The following is a 21,055-nucleotide window of genomic DNA, read 5'->3' as shown; positions in this document are numbered from 1 at the left end:
TTTGTGAAGGAGTTTGAGTTTTTATTCTGACTTCTCTGGCTGCAGTATGTTATTATATACTATGTCCACACCCAAGGAGCTTTTTTTTTTTTTTCCCAGTGAAGAACAAAACAGAGTCACAGACACAGAGAACAGACTTGTGGTTGCCAAGGGGTAGGAGGGTGGAGGAGGGATGGAGGGGTGGAGTGGGAGCTTGGGGTTAGTAGGTGCAAACTTTTCTATGTAGAGGACATGAAAAACCAGGTCCTGCTGTATATAGCACAGGAAACTATATTCAATATCCAGTGTGTGTGCTTGGTTGTTCAGTCGTGTCTGACTCTTTGTGACCCCATGGCCTGTAGCCCACCAGGCTCCTCTGTCCATGAGATTCTCCAGGCAAGAATACTGGAGTGGGGAGCTAGTCCCTTCTACCGGGGACCTTCCCGACCCAGGGATCGACCCTGGGTGTCCTGCATTGCAGGCGGATTCTTTATCGCCTGAGCCACCAGGATGTAATGATCCATAATGGAGAGGAATATGGGGGGAGGGGAGTGGGGGAGGAGGACAAAATAAAACTGAGATTAGCTACTCCTGGGTCAAAAAGCCCCAGAATCTCAAGGGAGATCTGAATTCTCCCAGCAGCATGTTCTATATTCTATAGGACGCTACTCTTGTCACCCCTCTGATGGGCCGGACAGTAGGTAGAGCATAAAGATAACTTGTGCAGGAGATGTGCTCATTGCAAAAGACACTTGTTACTGAGGACCTGTGAAAAGGCAGGAACAATTTTAAGGCTTTTGGAAAAAATTGACCAGTTGTCCTTCAGAAATATTGTACCAAGTATATATTCTCATCAGCAGGGTGTAATAACAATTTCATGGACTCTTTACTAATATTGCTTATTTTAAGTTTCAAAAATGTAGCCAACTTGCAAAACAGAAGGACATTTGAGGGTAGCAGTTCATTAATGATGAAGTCAAGCATTTTTTTCCAGATGCTTGTTTTTAGCTATTATAAATATATTTATTTGAGACTGTAAAACAACTTTTGGCTATTTATATTACTTTTGTATGTTGTTCTCTATAAATCCTTTACTAATTTTTCTCACAGAGACTTAATATTTTTCTTGTTGATTTTTATGAGCTTTTTATATGTGAAAGATACTAATTCCTTATCCTAGTTAATTCAAGTATTCTCCCAATTTTCCATTTGCTTTTCAACTGCGCTTTTTGACATGCATTCAGTTATTTGCCTTAAAATTATCTTATTTGATTATGAATAATTTTTTAATTTATAAAAATTAAAATATTTTAATTGTCAAAAACAATTTGTCTTAGAATTTCTTCTTTTATGCTTATGTTTTTCCCTTGCTTTATTGAGATATTATTAATGTAAAAGATACACACATTTAAAGTGTACAGTGTGATAATTTGACACACATTTACTGTGAAATAATTACCATAATAGCTAGTTAAGACCTCCATTGGCTTACGTACTTACCTTGTGTGGGGGGTGGGGGTTGGGGAATAACATTTAAGATCGACTCTTAACTTTCTGACATATCATATAGTGCTGTTAATTATAGTTGTTGTTAAATAAGTTCTTATCTATTTAGAGATCATATGTGTACATTTCTCATGTCTTTTTGTTTATATTTTACTCCATATTCCCCCCTCTCCAAATACGTAATAAATTTTACAATACTGAAATATAAGTTCTGAGCTTAAATCCTGGCCTAGGTATGAATTCCTGTGTGACCCTAGGCAAGTTAATGCATCTATTTTATATATAGTAGTGTGTATCTATTGGAGAAGGCAATGGCAACCCACTCCAGTACTCTTGCCTGGAAAATCACATGGATGGAGGAGCCTGGGCCACAGTCCATGGGGTCGCAAAGAGTCAGACACAACTGAAAGACTTCCTTTTCACTTTTCACTTTCATGCATTGGAGAAGGAAATGGCTACCCACTCCAGTGTTCTTGCCTGGAGAATCCCAGGGACAGGGGAGCCTGATGGGCTGCTGTCTCTAGGGTCGCACAGAGTCGGACACAACTGAAGTGACTTAGCAGCAGCAGCAGCAGTGTGTATCTATTAACCCCAAGTTCCTAATTTATCCCTCCCCCTTCCCCTTTCAGTAACCATAAATTTGTTTTCTGTGTCTGTGAGTCTATTTCTGTTTTGTAAATAAGTTCATTTGTTCAGTTTTTAAGATTCCACATGTCAGCAGTATCATATATTTGTCTTTCTCTGATTTATTTCACTTAGTATGAAAATGGACCTTATGATGGATCTTAGTCTAGGTAGATCCATTTTGCTACAAATGGCATTATTTCATTCTTTTTTCTGACTGAGTGATATTGTATTATATATATATGTATCACATCTTTATCCATTCCTCTGTCCATGGGCATTTAGGCTGCTTCCATATCTGGGCTATTTTGAATAGTGCTGCTATGAACATAGGGGTGCTTGTATCTTTTTAGAATTTTTCTAAAATTGAAGGATAGTGGATTTACAATGTTGTGTTAATCACTGCTATACAGCAAAGTGATTCAGTTATACATACACATGCATATATGTGTGTGTGTGTGTGTATATGCACATGCGTTCCTGCTTTTTAAAATATTCTTTTCCATTATGGTTTATCATGGGATATTGAATATAGTTCTCTACAGTAGGACTTGTTGTTTATCCATTCTTGATATAGATCTGCTCACCCCAGCCTTTCTCTCCATCCTTATCCCAAGCCCCTCCTCCTTGGCAACCAAAATCTGTTCTCTAAGTCAGTGACTCTGTTATAGCTTCACAGACAGGATCATTTGTGTCATATTTTAATTCCACATATAAGTGATATCATATGATATTTGTTCTTTCTCTTTGTGACTTAGTTCACTTGGGATGATAATCTCTAGTTGCATCCATGTTGCTGCAGATGGCATTCTTTTGTTCTTTTTTATGGCTGAGTAATATTCCGTTGTATATACGCACCACATCTCCTTTATCCGTTCATCTGTTGACGGATATCTAGGTTGTTTCCATGTCTTGGCTGTTGTGAATAGTGCTGCTGTGAACATGGGGGTGCATATATCGTTTTAAAATAATTTTCATTTAGTTAGCTATGTTTTGGCCATGTTGGGTCTTGGTTGCTGTGTAGGCTTTTCTCTAGTTGTGGAGGCTCCTCTCGAGTTGTGGTGCTAGGGCTTCTCATTGCAGTGGCTTTCCTTGCTGCAGAGCATGGGTTCTAGGGCTTGTGGGCTCAGCTTACAGCTCCCCGGCTCTAGAGCACAGGCTCAATAGCTGTGGCCCTCAGGCTTAGGTGCTCTGCAGAATCGGGGATCTTCCCAGATCAGGGATCAAACCCATGTCTCCTGCATTGGCAGGTGGATTCTTCACCACTGAGCCCCCAGAGAATCCCCATATGTGTTTCTGAGTTAGAATTTTATCTGGGATATATGCCCAGGAGTGAGATTGCTGGATCATATGGCAATTCTATTCTTAGTTTTTTAAGGAAACTCCATACTGTTTCCACAATGGCTGCACCAATTTACATTCCCACCAACAGTGTGAGAGGGGGGTTCCCTTTTTGTCCACATCAAGGGCTGTAGTTTTAGTAACTTTGCAAAGTTATGGAACTTCCAATCACAGTAAAAAAAAAAAAAAAAGAACGAACTGATATTCATCAAATACCTATTCTGTTTTGATCACAAATATCTTCACAAATAAGACAATCTTAAAATGTTCTGTAATGTGGTGTGACACCGTTATTCTGGTGCTTACCAGGAAGCAGAGTTGACTCTTCAGATTGTACTTTATTCACCAGAAATAGGGACTTCTTTTTGCATCCTGTGAGGAGCTGTGACTTGATGACAAGACACCCTAGCGCTGGCCAAAACCACAACGCTCCATATTTTCAGATCTGTGTGGATATTTTGAAAGTAAACCCCAGCCGTAACAAACAGCCTTCCCTCCTGGGGCCCAGCCCCTGGGCCCTCTGTGCCCTCGAGGTCCCCTTCGCTGTTCAGGCCTCAGGCCCTTTGCTCTAGTTCCACTTTGGTGTCTTTTTTATACAAGAAACCCAGCATTGTATAGGGAGCCGGGTGCTTGCAGAGGTATGTTTCCTGACACCCCTTTAAACACTCCGTGTCCCCAGCTCGTATTTCCCTTTGGCTGCAAATAAGACTATTTGCTGAATGCTCCTGAAACCAGAAAGATAAGTATTGTTTATATAAAAAACAAGGCAGTGGGCAGCACAGGGATTGGCTGGCACCTCAGTAATGTCATGGAGTTCTGGCCCCTTCTGCCATCCTTGGGGTGCAGTTTGCTTTGTGGACACAAGTATCGGCTTCTTATTATAACATCCAAGAAAGAAGGAAGGGAGTCAAGCTTTCTCTCCCTCTTGCGTCATCTCTCTTTCTTAGAGAAGCCCCCCACCCCCATGTTTCTCTATGTGCCTCACTGCCCATCTTGGGCCAGGCGCCCCACCTTAATTTAAATGATGTCAAGGAGAAGAGTAGATGAGCAAGGTTCTTAGACCAGTGGACAGAGCTCACCATTGACCAGACCACATGGTTCTGTGCATAAGAAAAGGGAACTAGTTATCTGGGAGGAAGGTCATCTCCAATCAGCTGTGGGTCACTTTTTTTCTTGCCTTTTCCTTGAAGGTAGACCAAACTTCCCAAGGAGGGCAAAGGTCCTGCCTTCTGTGTCTTTGTTGTCCCATCTTTGAGTGGCTTGTCTGAAGGGAAGTGAAATAGATATTTTGAAAATCATAAATTCTGGGGTTTCTCTGCTGGCTCAGTGGTAAAGAATCCACCTGCCAATGCAGGAGATTCAAGTTCAATTTCTGGTCCAGGAAGATCCCAAATGCCATGGAGCAACTAAGTCCATGCACCACAACTACTGAGCCTACGTCCTAGAGCCCAGGAGCCACTACTCCTGATGCCACTACTGCTTTGCCCTGGAGCCTGTGCTCTGCAAGCAGAAAAGCCACCGCAATGAGGAGCCCACACACGGCAACTAGGGGAAAGCCCGAGGCGCAACAAGGACCCAGCACAGCCAAAAATAAATAAGTCAGTAGATAAATAAAATGATTAAAACTATATACGTTCTGATATCATACTCAGCAGTAAAAAGACAAAATTATTGATAGATGGAATGATGGATGGATGTCACAGAGGGTGTTATGTTGAGCGAAAGAAGCCAGACACTAAAGAGTGCGTCCTCCATGGGTCCCCTCACATATGGATCTAGAACAAGTGAAAGTACTTTTAGGGGAAAAAACTCAGAACAACGGTGACCTTGGAGAAGCATGAGGATTACCCAGGAAGGGATACAAGGAAATTTTCTGGGAGAAGGCAATGTTCTGTTTTGTGACACAGGGGTGATTCCCAGGTGGCTTAGTGATGAAAAATCTGCCTGCAGGAGATACAAGAGATGTGGGTTCGATCCCTGGGTTGGGAATATCCCCTGGAGAAGGAAATGGCAGTCCACTCCAGTGTTCTTGCCTGGAAAGTTCCATAGACAGAGGAGCCTGGTGGCCTACAGTCCATACTGTCGCAAAGAGTCAGACACGACTGAGGACGCACACATACCTGAATTACAAGCTGTGTTCATTTCAACAGGCATACATTTCACAATAGCCTTTGAGGTGGGCTTGGGGGGGAAATGTGTGGAGGAAACTAGAATGGCAGGATGTTGCTAGATGATGGGAACCTTCGTTTATGTGTTGAGTTTTTCAAAATTAAAAAAAAAAAATAAGTATTTTCTCCTATTTCTTTCATTCCACCTGGGTATTTAGTGTGAATTCCTCTCACTGAGGCCCTTCTCTGCAAACATCTGGGTCACTGGGCAGAGGATGGGGTGCAGACTCTGCTCCAACGCACCCTGAACCTTTGCAACTTGCAGCCTGTGGAGACCTTGAAGCTGAGATGGTGGCTCCTCTGTGTGGCCGGCCCGGCCTGCCAGAGGGGGCGCTCAAAAAATAAACATTTGAATAAAGGAATAAGTTAACAGGAGAGTTAAGCCAATCTGGCTGTAGCCTCTTAAACCCCCTGGAGGGACTGAGATGAGAAACTGGCCCCAGAGAGCTAAGTGGCACGTCAAAGGAATCCTTTCAACAATCCCAGACTCTTGTATCTTCCCAAACATAGAAAAGAGGTAAATTCCTTGCCTTGAGACGTCTGGTTTTCTTTAGTTAGCAGGAATCTTTTGATGTTTCGACTACCTGCTCTCAGTTGCAAAAACTCTCATCTGTCCTCAGCAGTCCCTCAGAACTGCCTAAGACGCTGTGTCCTGGGCTTAAGTCCTCAGTTTCGTCCACTGAATAAAACACCATTCTCAACTTTTAGGTTGTGCATCTTTTTTTTCAGCTGACATTTTCCTTTTTTTTTTTTTAAACTTTTTTATTGAAGTGCAGTTGATTTACAACGTTGTGTGAATTTCTGCTGTACAGCTGAGTGACTCAGTTATACATATATATATATTCTTTTAAACTTATTTCATTATTTTATTTACTTATTTGTATTTTGGCTATCCTGGGTCTTCATTGCTGTGTGCAGGCTTTCTCTAGTTGCGGCGAGCTGGGGCCACTCTCTTGTTTTGGTGCCCGCGCTTCTCATTGAGGTGGCTTCTCTTGTTTCAGAGCACAGGCTCTAGGAGGCTTGAGCTCAGTAGCCAGGGTGCATGGGCCTTAGAGTGCAGGCTCAGTAGTTGTGGTGAATGGTCTTATTTGCTCCACAGCATATGGGATCTTCCCCAGACCAAGGATCGAACCTATGTCTCCTGCATTGTCAGGCAGATTCTTTACCAGTGGACCACCGACACTTCAATGGGAAGCTTTGGAAATACGTCTAATCCTTCCTCACCCTTCACGATCTCTGCTTTCTGCTGGATGAGAAGGGCCTGTCGGACCACCTGGATGATGGGGAAGAGGAGATCCAAGGAAGCCATGTATGGAAGCTTGGCTGTTCCATCCTAAGTTTATTTCCTAACTCATCCCAGCCCCACAGCTGAGCTACTAGACAGCAGTGTTGGCTGGACGCTCAGTCCTCTCTTCACTGGAAGTATTTCCTGCTGAAATAACAGCTGTCCAGGCCTCCCACAGAGAAGGACAAGACCGCCAGCCTGAAAGCGACCCAAACGTTGATTCAGTTCCAGCATCCAAGGGTTCTTCTGCCTCTGCTGTTTTCTCATTTTAAATCCTATAAAGCTAAGGCAGGAGCAAATCTTACTGTAATAGGAAAAAATGAAAACAACCCACCACAACCCAGCCCTTGGGCCTGTGGTTTCAGTAATTAGCTCAATGTGTTAATGAGAGTCTTCAGGGAGAACGGCATTAATTAATGGGTGAATCTCACTGCAATAAATGTATAGGCAATTTTCTAAATGCAGATGGCAGAGTCCGCCCTGATGGTCTACCTAGAGCCACTCAATACGGTAAGTGTTGGAGGAAAGTGGTCCATTTGTGAAATGCTTCATGATCCTGATTAGGAGTGAAATCGTGCTGGTGTTTGCTCTCCTCTGTATTATTCGTCTCTCTGGGCTGAGGACCCATCCTTCCCCCACCTCTGTTGCATCCTAAGGCTTTTTATTGCTCTCCTTGTCCTGAATGGGGAGACACGTCTCTCCTTCCTGGGGGGCTGAGCTGGACCTCCCTGCTTTGTGGGCTTTCTTTCTTGGTTTCTCACACCCAGGCCAGCCGGGGGTCTTTATCTCCTCTTTCTGTGGACACATAAGTGGCTGGGATGTGGTCCAGACGGGGATCAAGACACCATTTTAGAAAAGGTGCCTTCCAGGATATGTGACGCTCCAAAGCCACCATTTCTTTAGGAAAACTTTTGCTAGTAGTTGGTTACAGACACTTAAAAGAGACCAGTAAGGGGACCTCCCTGGTGGCGAGTGGATAGGAACCCACCTGCCAGTGCAGGGAACACAGGTTTGAGCCCTGGTCCAGGAAGATTCCACATGCCGTGGAGCAGCCAAGCCCGTGTGTGCCACAGCCATTGAACCTGTGCTCCAGCGTCTGGAACCATAAGAACTGAGCCCATGCTCCCCAGCAAGAGAAGACGCCGCACGGAGAAACCCACACGCCGCAGTGAACAGCAGCCCCAGCTCACCCCAGCAAGAGAGAGCCAGCGAGCAGCCATGAAGACCCACCGCAGCCAAAAACAAACACATAAACTAATTAATTTTAAAAATGAAAAACACCAGTAAGGACAGGGCACTAAGAAATGAATTCCTCTGTCCTTTTCACTAACCCTCTGGGTCAGGTTTGCCTTCTGGCTTCACCGATGAACCTGGGTTCGGATTTAAGAGTGGGTTTCCAGGCCTGCCTTTGGACCTGGCTGTCTCCTCAGGCTTCTCTTGGGCACACCATGGGGACGTCACAGCCACATTCCAATTCAGCTGCTCTGGATCAATAAACTTGAAAAACGACAAGAAGTCAGAATTTATCGCCACCATTATCTAGACGATAAATCTGTTTAACAAATCTCTATGCACAGGATTCAAATTAATTGGAAAACCCAGTTAAATAGAAATGGCTTGGCTTGCGATTCGGTGTTTTAAGATCAAAATCGGAATCTGCTAGGTGGTCTCTGTCGTTGCTTAGGACGAAGACCACCCGTTTGCCCCTGGACCAACTCCTTCTTCACTGGGCATTTCCCACACTTACTGCAGACACTGAGTCACCATCCTGTGCTCGGTGAACCCGGGAGGATGTTCAGGAGGGGATGGAGTGATGGTGGTGAAGGACGGAGGATGTTCTGAGGCTCTTATACCTGCCCGGCTCTGTGTGACGCCACCTGGAGGGAAGCTGAAGCAGCACATTCCAGGGACACCTGTTTGTACATGAGGTGGGATTCCCCCACCCCCACCCACAATGAGGAGTAAATTAAATCAATCAGACCTTGTGTTCTAAGGAAAGGATTCTGAATCCAGCACAAAAATCCAGGACAGTCACAGAGTCTGTATGGTCCTGGAATCAACAGATTATTAAAAAAAACTTTTAATTTCGTATTGGGGTATAGCTGGTGAACAATGTTGTGATCGTTTCAGATGAACAACGGAGGAACTCAGCCGTACATATCCATATCTCCATTCTCCCACAGACTCCCCTCCCACCCAGGCTGCCGCAGAACTCAGAGCAGAGTTGCATGCGCTATGCAGTAGGTCCTGGTTGGTCATCAATGCATTTTATTTTTAAGCACCGAAATGGAATTTGAGATTATGGAGCACTCACAGCCCAGATGAGAAGAGGTTGCCTGAAGGGATTGGGATACTTGTTTCAAGCCAACTGGACAGAGTAGAAGGAGGCCCAGACCCAGCTCCCAGCCTCCAGAGGAGGACACGGGTCTCCTTGACCCGGGAGGGGGCTGAGGCTCTCTGCTTACTGTTTTCTCTCCAGCCCTGAGGTGTTCATCCTTCTGGGGCCTGGCCACTGATGCCCTGGCCTCGCTGTGCTGGACCTGGCCTAAGCCTTGTCTTTGGAGTCAACAGGTTGCTAAATTTAGACAAGAGCAGAAGATTTAGCTGGAGAAGGCAATGGCACCCCACTCCAGTACTCTTGCCTGGAAAATCCCATGGATGGAGGAGCCTGGTGGGCTGCAGTCCATGGGGTCGCTGAGAGCTGGACATGACTCAGTGACTTCACTTTCACTTTTCACTTTCATGCATTGGAGAAGGAAATGGCAACCCACTCCAGTGTTCTTGCCTGGAGAATCCCAGGGACGGGGGAGCCTGGTGGGCTGCAATCTATGGGGTCTCACAGAGTCGGACACGACTGAAGCAACTTAGCAGCAGCAGCAGCAGCAGATTTAGCAAAGTGAAGAAGCCAGCATGGCCAAGCCAGGCCCTCAGGGGCTTAACCAGATGTAGTCCGTGTGTCTGCCACAGCCTCCCACCCCGTGCCTGGATCCCAGGGAGGCTGGGAGGCAGCAATCCACATAGCAGTTACTGTGGGCTGAGAAGAAAGAGGCAAGTCTGACTCCCTGCTGTGCCGGTGGTTACTGGGAGCTGACCACGTGACAAAGGGTGTTAAGAAAATCCTTGCTGAGAGTTTGAAGAGATACTATGTGCAAGACCAGAAGACAATCGCCCCTCCCCTCTCCCGCTCCCGGACCCTCCAACCAGAAGCAGGCGTGTCCCGTCCCCTCTGCTATGAGAAAGCAAGGACCACGCACACTCAGCCTCCAAGTCTGGGCTGTGTCGCACATGCTTGCTGATCAGTTCTGAACAGTTCCATGACCCGGGTGAGCACTGAGAGGGAAACCATTGCCAGTCCACTCCTGGACCACATTCAAGTACCACAGAAACAGCGTGGACTTGTGCTGGGCGCCCAGCCGGAGAGCTTCCTCTTTTACCATAATTCTTTCATTTATTCAACAAATCTGTGACCGTCCACCTTCTTATCCCCCAGGCACCAGTGCTGGGGACAAGATAGTCGGGAATGTGGATGCTCTTCCTGACCTCATGGAGCACACAGTCCAGTGGCGGAGAGCAGGTAAAACGATTAAGTCACAAGGCCCCCTTTGCTTGTCCGATGAATACACCCAGTGACTTGCTACAGGGGCTTTTGGGTGCTAAGGGGACAGGTCCGTCTTGCTGAGGCCAGGACCAGGAATCTAGCCAGGCTGTGGGCCTAGGTGGCAGAGGAATCGAGGGTAGTTTAGAGTTAGACTGCCTAGGTTAGTCTCGTCCCTGTCCCTCACCAGCTGTGTGACCTCTGGCGAGTCTACCGTGCACGTCTGAGCCTGTCCCCTCCATGCAGAAGTGGGCCCAGCGCCTGGCCTCCGATGGGGCCATGTCTGTGCCGGCGTCCAGTGCCATCTGGGTGTGTGGCACACAGGAAGTGTTAACTGTTGGCTTGCCAAGAGATCTTGGCCTGAAGTTTTAGTTTACTGAGGGCAGTTCAGTTTATTTGCTTAACAGTAACAACAATCTCGGCAGCTAGGGGGCCTGGTAGCTGATCAGGGAATATGATTGCAGAGTTCAGGTTGAAAGGGCAAGCAGGTCAATGGCTGCAGCAAAGAGAGGGGTGGCCCTGGACCCCAGGGCTGGCCCGAGACTCTGTTCGGCAGTTCCTGAGACTGCGGACTGGGGGCACCTGGGGCAGCAAGAGAGAGGAGTGCTGGAAGCTACTGTGATTATGAAATCAGAACGCTATCCTGACTTTTCTGTCTTGTTCACCTTTAGGCAGAAAATCTGAACCAGGGCCAGGCTCACTCCTATGTCTGAGCCTGGCTTCTCAGAGGAAGACAGGACAGGATGTTTTCCTCTCATTTTCACTGGAAGTGTGAGGAGTGAGGACGCCCGTCCTGAGTATGTCCTGAGGAGAGTTTAAGTTCCTAGTTTAGGTTCTAAAACTGCAATCTGAGCCCATTAGAGAGAGCCTGGGCTGCTGACTCGCACGGGAAAAGAGTGCATTAGCCTATTTCCTTCCCGTAAAGACCTGTGAAAGCCAGTGTGATTTTTGCAGAATGAGGTTATTGCAGCCAGTAATCGGCTCGGGCAGCACCAGAAGGCCTGAAATCAAGCAGATGGGGTCAAGGCAGGCCTGTGTGCCGGAAAGGGGGAGAGGGGAATGAGGCTCTCTGCCTGGTGTGGGATGTGAGCAAATTTATCTGCATAGTCACAGTCAGCCGAGGGCGTCAAGATCAGCCCCACTTTACAGATGAGGAAGCTGTGGCTCAACCCTCTTGGATTCTGGTCCCTGGCATTGGGAGTTGAGCAGCCTGAGGGAGGAAAAGCCTCCCAAACGAGATGGCCCAGGCTCGAATTCCGCCTCTGCACCCACTGGCAGGTGATTTGGGGTTGCATGTTCTTGATTTGTGGGAACCTCAGTTTCCTCAGGGGCAGAAGGGAAGAGAGTATGGACGTTGATAGTGGAGACTGGAGTGTGAGTTTGAATGGGGTGTGGATACAAACATCCTAAGTAACGTGGTTGGCTGGGCACGCTGCCCCTCTTCCGTTTGAGGCCCTCTTCTCTGTCTTCTTAGCCGTTCTATTGTTGCGTGAACATCTCATATGTTCTTTAGAGACCTGGCATATTTGTGGGTGTCTCATGTGTTAGAATCCCGAACGCCTGCACCCTCGTCTCAGCTGGAAGAGGGGAAAGATGGTGGATCTGGCCAATGGGCAGTTACTGAGTGATATCCACAGAGCAGCCCACCCCCTCCATCCCATCCCTCTGGGTCATCACAGAGCACCGAGATAAGCTCCCTGTGTTATATATATAGCAGCTTCCTACTAGCTATCTATTTATCTGTATGATCATGTATATGTGTCAATGTTACACTCCCAATTTGTCCCACCCTCTCCTTCCCCTGCTGTGTTCACAAGTTTGTTCTCTATGTCTGTGCCTCTATTCCTTCCTTGCAAATAGGCTCATCATACCATTTTTCTAGATTCCATATATGTGTTACTATACAATCTTCGTTTTCCTTTTTCTGATTTACTTCACCCTGAGTGACAGACTCTCTGTCCATCCACGTCTCTACAGATGACCCAGTTTCATTCCTTTTTATGGCTGACTAATATTCCATTGTATGTATGCATCACAACTTCTTTATCCATTCATCACTTGATGGAACTTTTAGGTTGCTTCAGTGTCCTGGCTACTGTAAACAGTGCTGCAGTGAACACTGGGGTACATGTGTCTTTTTGAATTATGGTTTTCTCAGGGCATATGCCCAGCAGTGGGATTACTGGGTCATAGGGTAGTTCTACATTTATTTATTTATTTTTTAAAGGAACCTCCTTACTGTTCTCCATAGTGGCTGTATCAGTTTGCATTCCTACCAACAATGCAAGAGGGTTTTCTTTTCTCCACCTCCCCTCCAGCACTTATTGTTTGTAGATATTTTAATGATGACCATTCTGACCAGTGTGAGGTGATACTTTCTGTAGTTTTGATTTGCATTTTCTAATAATGAGCGACATTGAGCATCTTTTCACACGTTTGTTGGCCATCTGTATGTCTTCTTTGGAGAAATGTTTATTTAGGTCTTAAACCCATTTTTGGATTGGATTGCTTGCTTTTTTTAATATTGATCTGCATGTGCTGCTCATGCATTTTAGAGATTAATCCTTTGTCAGTTCAGCAAGGTATTCTCAGCTCCTCTGAGTGGCATTCCTCTGGGCCCAAGGAAGCGACCGCAGAAGGCTTAGCAGGCCAGCATGCCTGGGAACAGGGTGCGGGGGTGCACTCCCCTGCCGTCCAGTTGGTGGTTGCCCCACTCACTCGAGGGTGTTCTCTGCAGAGCTTTTCACCTGTGTGGTTCACTGTCCTGTCTGGAGCGCCTTGAAATGAAGACCGTCCATGCCGGCATGGTCCTCTCATTGTTGTCTCTGGTCTGTTTACTCCCGACTCTCTTTAGGGAGGAAAATGCTAGAAACCACATCGTAATGGGCCAATTAGTCCTAGTGCTGGGCGGTGTTGACTGTTTAGTTACCACCATATTGTGTACAGAACTAATTGTGGTGAAAGCAAATGAATGGTCAGGAAACAAACAGGCTACTAGAAAATAATTACTTGGAGTGTTTCTCTTTAGTACCTGTGCAGGGAATTCATTATAGTCAACAGCCTCTAAGCTGCTCGAAATAGTGGTATTTGTCATTTTCATAGAAACTTGATAATGACATTAATTTATCTTAATGGCCTGTTCTATTGTTATAAATAGTAAAATTAGCTCAAATTGTCTTGCTTCTGCTGGTTTTGGATGGCTGCAGAGGGCCCCACAGCCGCCGACGAGTAGATAATTTGGTGTACTTGACAGATTTCCAATAATTTGTTATGTGGAACATGAGTAATGCTAGTACCATTAATGTTCATTTTCCTCTAAATTCATTACTGCCCTTTTCCCTTTTATCTTTTTTAATGTCTGGGCCATTTTTCTGTATTTCAAGTGGAGCCACAGAGCCTATTCGTATTCAGCCAGCTATTAACATTCTGCACATAGCGAGCATCCCATAGAAAACAACTCTTTATGAAATGATGAGCCCGGTCGCTCTTTATGACAGAAAAACAGGCAGAAATGGGGTGCTTACTGGTATCAGGGCCTGGGTGTAATTAAGTCAAATGTAATTTTAAAGAAATTTAAATGTTTTCATTTTATGGCAAAGGTAAAATATACTCAAGGGAGAATCTAAGAAGGTGTAAATGCATTAACCACACTTACACCTCCTTTCCACATCACTCTTGTCTCAACTTTCCCGGGGCATTTATCAAAGGTGAGCAGGCAGTGTTTCCTAACAAATTCCATTGTAATTAACCCCTAAAAAATAGGACTACTCATTTCATTTCTGTAAGCAGATATGTTGACACAATATCTGAAACAAATGTGAAGGCTCTTTATCATCTGGAAAACTGCTACGATTTGGTTTGTTCACTTTTTCCAGATCTTTGTCTGTATCTCTCCCATTTACTAGGAGAGATCATAAAATCAGTTGCTTCTGTCCCTCGGCATTTTCTAAGTATGTATCCTCTTCTGTGTCATCATGTGAAGGCTCTCAAATAATAGTCTGATTAGAGCTTTTTATCATTTTAATAACGTATATATTATGGTTCAGTTCAGTTCAGTTGCTCAGTTGTGTCCGACTCTTTGCGACCCCATGGATTGCAGCAAGCCAGGCCTCCCTGTCCATCACCAACTCCTGGAGCTTGCTCAAAACTCATGTCTATCAAGTTGGTGATCTCATTCAACCATCTCATTCTCTGCTGTCCCCTTATCCTCTTGCCTTCAATTTTTCCCAGCATCAGGGTCTTTTCCAGTAAGTCAGGTCTTCACATCAGGTAGCCAAATTATTGGAGTTTCAGCTTCAGCATCAGTCCTTCCAAAGAACACTCAGGACTGATCTCCTTTAGAATGGACTGGCTGGATCTCCTTGCTGTCCAAGGGATTCTCAAGAGTCTTCTCTAACACCATAGTGCAAAAGCATCAATTCTTTGGCACTCAGCTTTCTTTATGGTCCAATTCTCACATCCATACGTGACTACTGGAAAAACCATAGCTTTGACTAGACAGACCTTAGCATGAAAAAAAAGTGTACACTGTTTACTCTGGACAAGAGAAAGACCATTGCAATTCCAGGTGGGTTTCTTTTTCCATCCTGGGCAGGTATGTGCTAATTCCTAGCCTGAGTGCCTTGACCCACCCCAGGTTGAAACGCCCATGTGGGTACAGTGAGAACATCAGCATGTTTGGTGAGAAACAGGCTTTGTATTAAAGCTGCATCTTTTTTTAAAAAAAAGGAACCTGACCAAAAAGAAAGATTGACTTTCTCAGGATGCTTTGTTTTCAAGATGAGGGGGATGCTTCTTGCTGTGTTTGTGCAGAGCTCACCCCAGGCTTGCACGGTTCTACGGGGGATGCCAAGGAAAGGAGATGCACTGAGTTTTTAAAGTGAGATGTGGGACACATCTGTCAAACCCACAGTCCCCAAAATGGTGACTTTCTCACTGAAATAGCAAATCAACATTTAAAGAACCTTTCCTGGTTCCTGGTCCTTTTCATGGGACAAGATGATTTCTTTTCTCCACGGATACAAAAAGATTTTAAAATCGGCTTGTTCAATAAAATCACCCAGATGCACTCCTGAGTGTATGTAGGCCCAGGCCCTGGAAACCCTGGAGAGGAATGGCAGATAATGTACTAATAATGTGATGTATCGGGCGGGGGGGCGATTCATAAAATATTTATCCTAAAGCAGAAAATGTGTCTGTCTGCCTTGTTCATTTATCAAATAATAGTTTAGAGGAATTAGGTACCAGCTGAATCCCTTAGTCAGTGTGGTTGGTCTCACCCAGAGTCCATTAGACCAGGTTATATATCTGCTGCGGACGAGGCATCCTGTCAGCAGTGGTGCATAATGGATCATGAAAGATAAATGGGATTAGGCAATTGAATAATTAGAGAAGCGTCCACCAGCACGGTTCTAAGTAAAGGGCCGCAGGGATTTCCATTAGAAACCTCCATTTCACTGGTTAGAAATCCTTCTGGGAAAATTTGGCCAATGCTGAAAGTTGGAGCCCAGTGCGGAACTAAGGAAAAAAGAATGTCCCCCAGGGAGTATCCTGGCACCCAAATGCCAAAGGAGGGGTGATCTAGGAGACAAGATGCTGGCGAGCCTTGAGCCTTGCCCCCTTCCTCCACCTGAGTAAGTCTCCCAAGCACCTAATTTGACGGAATTGAGCATTTCCCCAGAGAAGGGGAGATCTGATCTGCTCCTCTGTCTCAGGCTTGGAGCCCTCAGCCATGCCTTAGGGAAGGGTTGTGCTGTGAAGGCTGTAGCCTGGGGTTGTGCAGTAGACAACTTATACAACCATATTCTGTCACCCTCCAAGGGCGAGACCTCCAGCACAGAGCATGTTGCCTGGCACATAGAGGCTGCTCAAAAATATCTAATGAGTGGGCCTCCCTGGTGGTCCAGTGGTTAAGAATCCATCTGCTGGTGCCAAGGACACAGGTTCAGTCCCTGGTCTGGAAAGACCCCACATGCCATGGGGCAACTTAGCTGTGCATCACAACTACTGAAGCCTGTGTTCCTAGAGCCCATGCTGTGCTTAGTTGCTCAGTCCTGTCGGACTCTCTGTGACCCCAGGGACTCTAGCCTGCCAGGCTGGCTCTGTCCATAGGGATGCTCCAGGCAAGAATACTGGACTGGCCCTTCTCCAGGGAATCTTCCCAACCCAGGGATTGAACCCAGGTCTCCCACATTGCAGGCAAATTCTTTACCATCTGAGCCAGCAGAGAGCCCATGCTCCGCCACAATAGAGGCCATCATGATGAGAAGCCCACACACCTCAACTAGAGGGTAACCCCGGCTCGCCACAGCTAGAGAAAGCCTACACGCAGCTAAAAACATCTAGCCCAACCAAAAATAAAAACAAATATTTTAAGATATATATCTGATTAGTAAACAGCAGATGATTTTGACCTTTGCTGGATTCAGTGAGACACAAGAGAAGATGAACTGCAAACAAATGTGGCCCCACGCTTGACAGAGAAGTGAGTGAAAGTCGCTCAGTCGTGTCCAGCTCTTTGCAACCCCATGGACTATACAGTCCATGGAATTCTCCAGCACAGAATACTGGAGTGGGTAGCCTTTCCCTTCTCCAGAGGATCTTCCCAACCCAGGAATCGAACTGAGGTCTCCTGCATTGCAGGCGGATTCTTTACCAATTGAGCTGTCAGGGAAGATTGGAAGCTTTTCTGCAGATCAGGCTGAGAAGAGAGTAAAATCTCAGGGCTCTTTTTAAGAAATGCAGAATGCATTTCCTCACTCAGGATTTATGGAGCAGCTACAACGTGCTGGGATACGACACGAGACACAGGCTCCCATCTGAGGAGCACTGTGTCCACTGCGGAGGGGGTGTGCCATGCCAGGAGAGAGGACTGTCCCCCGAGCAGGGAGCCTGGACAGGAGTCCCACTGATCTGGAGGACCCCAGGAGTCCAAGCCCACCTGTGTGCTGTGATGCCCGCACAAACATTCCAATGTCTTTTTAATCCAAAGGGGTTGAGCTCTATTCAAAAAGCCACTGCTGGAAGGAGAGAAGATGTTTATTAAAGCTGCCACTAAATGCAGAGGTAAAGGCAAACTCCCCTGGCCTGGAGTGGCCTCTGCTTGGCTAGGGGGCCTGGGCCAAGGCGCTGACTTTAGGCTTTAAGCCCAGTCTCCCCAGTGTCTGGGCAGTTGACCTGTCAGCCCTCAGGTTCCTGGGATCCAGTGAAGGGCAGGGGCCCAAGTATGCGGTGAACATGGACTCTGAGCAGACGCAGTCTGCTTCGCCCATCCCCTGGACACTCACACCGACCCTGCAGCTCTCATTCATTAAACACACACATCTTATCATCCACCACACGTGTTTGAGTTTGGTCACGCTGGCTCTGTTTTATATTATAGAGAATGAGACTTAAGAAGGTGCAGCAATTTGCTCTCATCTGACAGCTAGTAAGTAACGACACAAGTGGGACTGGAGCTCAGGTCTGCCCGGCACAGGGGCCTCGGGATTTGTTCAGCCTGCATGGAGGGGAAGTCCTGCATGACTGGGGACGTGCTGGCCTCGTGCATATGCCAGTCTCTGTGTGCCAAGCCCTGCCCTGTGGGCACATTCCCAGGCACAGGTGTTCCCAGGAGAGGCCGCTGGAGACGTTCTCAGTGTGTGTGGCCCTTCTCCTGGACCCTTTTCATCCTGCAAGCCCAACCCTGCAACTCCCCGTTCCATTTCCCCCAGACCCTGGCACCCGCCATTCTTTCTGCCTCTATGAACTTGACTACTCTGAAGTGAAGTCTCTCAGTCGTGTCCAACTCTTTGCGACCCCATGGACTGTAGCCTATCAGGCTCCTCTGTCCATGGGATTTTCCAGGCAAGAGTGCTGGAGTGGATTGCCATTTCTTTCTCCAGGGGATCTTCCCGACCCAGGAATCAAACATGGGTCTCCTGCATTGCAGGCAGACGCCTTACCGTCTGAGCCACTGGAATCACACGTTATTTGTCCTTTTGTGTCCGGCTTACTTCACTGAGCATCACGTCCTCAGGGTTTATCCACTGTGTAGCTTCTGTCCAAATTTCCTTCCTTTTTAAGGCTGAGTAATATTCCATTGTGTGTTCAAATCACAGTTTGCTTATCTGTTCATCTGTTGATGGACACTTGGGTAGCTTCTACCTCTTGATTACCATGATCAATGCTACTACACACACACACACACACACACACACACGTACACACACACACACACATATATATATATATATATATACACATGCTTTCTTAGATTCTTTTCCCTTATAGGTTATTACAAAATAACCTCGTTTATCTATTTTATATATAGTAGTGTGTATGTGTTAATCCCATCCTCTTAATGTATCCGTGCCTCCACCCTTCCCCTTTGGCAATCATCAGTTTATTTCCAATGTCTGTGGGATTTAGCAGGGCTTTTGAAGATTAACTGTTTGAACAAATGGGTTGAAGTTCTGACCTCACTGTGGGGTGAGTGGAGGAGCAGTGTGGGGTCAAGAGCCTGGGTGTGGACTGATGCTGTGGGGGTGAATCCCACCTCTGCTGCCAGAGCTACTATGTGACTTTGGGCAAAAGTTTATTCACCTTCTTGGTGACTCAGTTTCTTCATCCATAAAATGGGAAAGCAATAGAACATGCCTCTTGAAGTTGTTAATAGGATTAAACAAGTTATTGCACTTTTAGAATAACCCCTGACAATAAGTACATTCAGTTCAGTTCAGTTCAGTTGCTCAGTCGTGTCCGACTCTTTGCGACCCCATGAATCGCAGCACACCAGGCCTCCCTGTCCATCACCAACTCCCGGAGTTCACTCAGACTCACATCCATCCATCGAGTCAGTGATGCCATCCAGCCATCTCGTCCTCTGTCGTCCCCTTCTCCTCCGGCCCCCAATCCCTCCCAGCATCAAAGTCTTTTCCAATGAGTCAACTCTTCGCATAAGGTGGCCAAAGTACTGGAGTTTCAGCTTTAGCATCAGTCCTTCCAAAGAAATCCCAGGGCTGATCTCCTTCAGAATGGACTGGTTGGGTCTCCTTGCAGTCCAAGGGACTCTCAAGAGTCTTCTCCAACACCACAGTTCAAAAGCATCAATTCTTCGGCGCTCAGCCTTCTTCACAGTCCAACTCTCACATCCATACATGACCACTGGAAAAACCATAGCCTTGACTAGACAGACCTTAGTCAGCAAAGGAATGTCTCTGCTTTTGAATATGCTATCTAGGTTAGTCATAACTTTTCTTCCAAGGAGTAAGCGTCTTTGAATTTCATGGCTGCAGTCACCATCTGCAGTGATTTTGGAGCCCAAAAAAATAAAGTCTGACACTGTTTCCACTGTTTCCCCATCAACTTGCCATGAAGTGATGGGACCGGATGCCATGATCTTCGTTTTCTGAATGTTGAGCTTTAAGCCAACTTTTTCACTCTCCTCTTTCACTTTCATCAAGAGGCTTTTTAGTTCCTCTTCACTTTCTGCCATAAGGGTGGTGTCATCTGCATATCTGAGGTTATTGATATAAGTACATTAATACTTACTAAATATTAGCTATTATTGTCACTCAGTTTCTGCAATGACTTTTATTAAAAATTGCTTCTTTCCCCTTTGTTTTCTTTTTCCAGCTGATCCTAGTAGTTTAGGGCATGTATCTGGGATCTATGCTTTATTTGGTTGGTTATTTTTTCTTTTCTTAAGCCAATGTCACTGTCCTATTGATTATCATTTGATTATATATTTTATAATTATCTGGGAAGTGAGTTCTCCTGATTCCACTTTTGTTTTCCTTCCCGCATGGCATGTTCTTAGCTACTTAATTTTCCAGTTGGATTCTTAGTAAAATTCCTGTGAAATTTTTAAATTATTTTTGAACTGTATACTTTTTAATTAATTTTAATGTGATGTAAATGTTACTCTTTATTTACAGTTATTACAAAGTATTGGCTATACTTCCCATTGTGTATAATACATCCTATCTTACACCCAGGAGTTTGAACTTCATATATAACTAATTGTAGTTTTTAAAATCTTTACTGTGTTGTATCTTCATAGCTTGGAATAGAACCCAACACCCAACTTTTTAAAACTTCCTTTATTTCTCTTGCAAGAATTTTATATTTTTCTTTCAACAGGTCTTGAAATTGCCACAGTATGTTAATTTCTAAGCATTTTTTTTTTTGCTGTACAACACAGCATGTGGGATCTTTGTTCCCTGACCAGGGATTGAACCTGTGCCCCCTGCATTGGAAGCACAGAGTCTTAACCACCAGACCACCAGGGAAGTCCCCTTCCAAGCATATTCTTAAGGTTCTGTAAAGGGGATTGCCTCATTCACTATGTTTTCTGTTTATCTCTTGTATATTAGAAAGCCACTGACTGTTGTAGATTTCTGTCAGTGTGTCAATTCTAGGAACCTGAATTACTTACAGTAGTTTTCTGTTTGGTGGTGGAGAGAGCAAATTACAATGTGTAGGACATGGGCTTTGGAGCAGACCAGTCAGACTATACATATATCTCCTCTCGTGACCTCTGTGAGACAGTTAGGGCAAATAGCATCTTCCCTGAGT

General features: G+C 45.6%; 1 non-coding gene across 1 annotated transcript; it reads right to left on the bottom strand.

Annotated features, from left to right (window-relative positions):
* Positions 1–20,696: 20,696 nt before the first annotated feature.
* On the bottom strand, positions 20,697–20,769 carry TRNAG-UCC. Its single transcript has one exon. It is a non-coding gene; the product is annotated as a tRNA-Gly (tRNA).
* Positions 20,770–21,055: the final 286 nt, after the last annotated feature.

Source organism: Oryx dammah, unplaced genomic scaffold (assembly GCF_014754425.2).
Source record: "Oryx dammah isolate SB20612 unplaced genomic scaffold, SCBI_Odam_1.1 HiC_scaffold_24, whole genome shotgun sequence".
Classification (NCBI taxonomy): domain Eukaryota; kingdom Metazoa; phylum Chordata; class Mammalia; order Artiodactyla; family Bovidae; genus Oryx; species Oryx dammah.
This window is presented reverse-complemented; position numbering and strand designations above follow the sequence as displayed.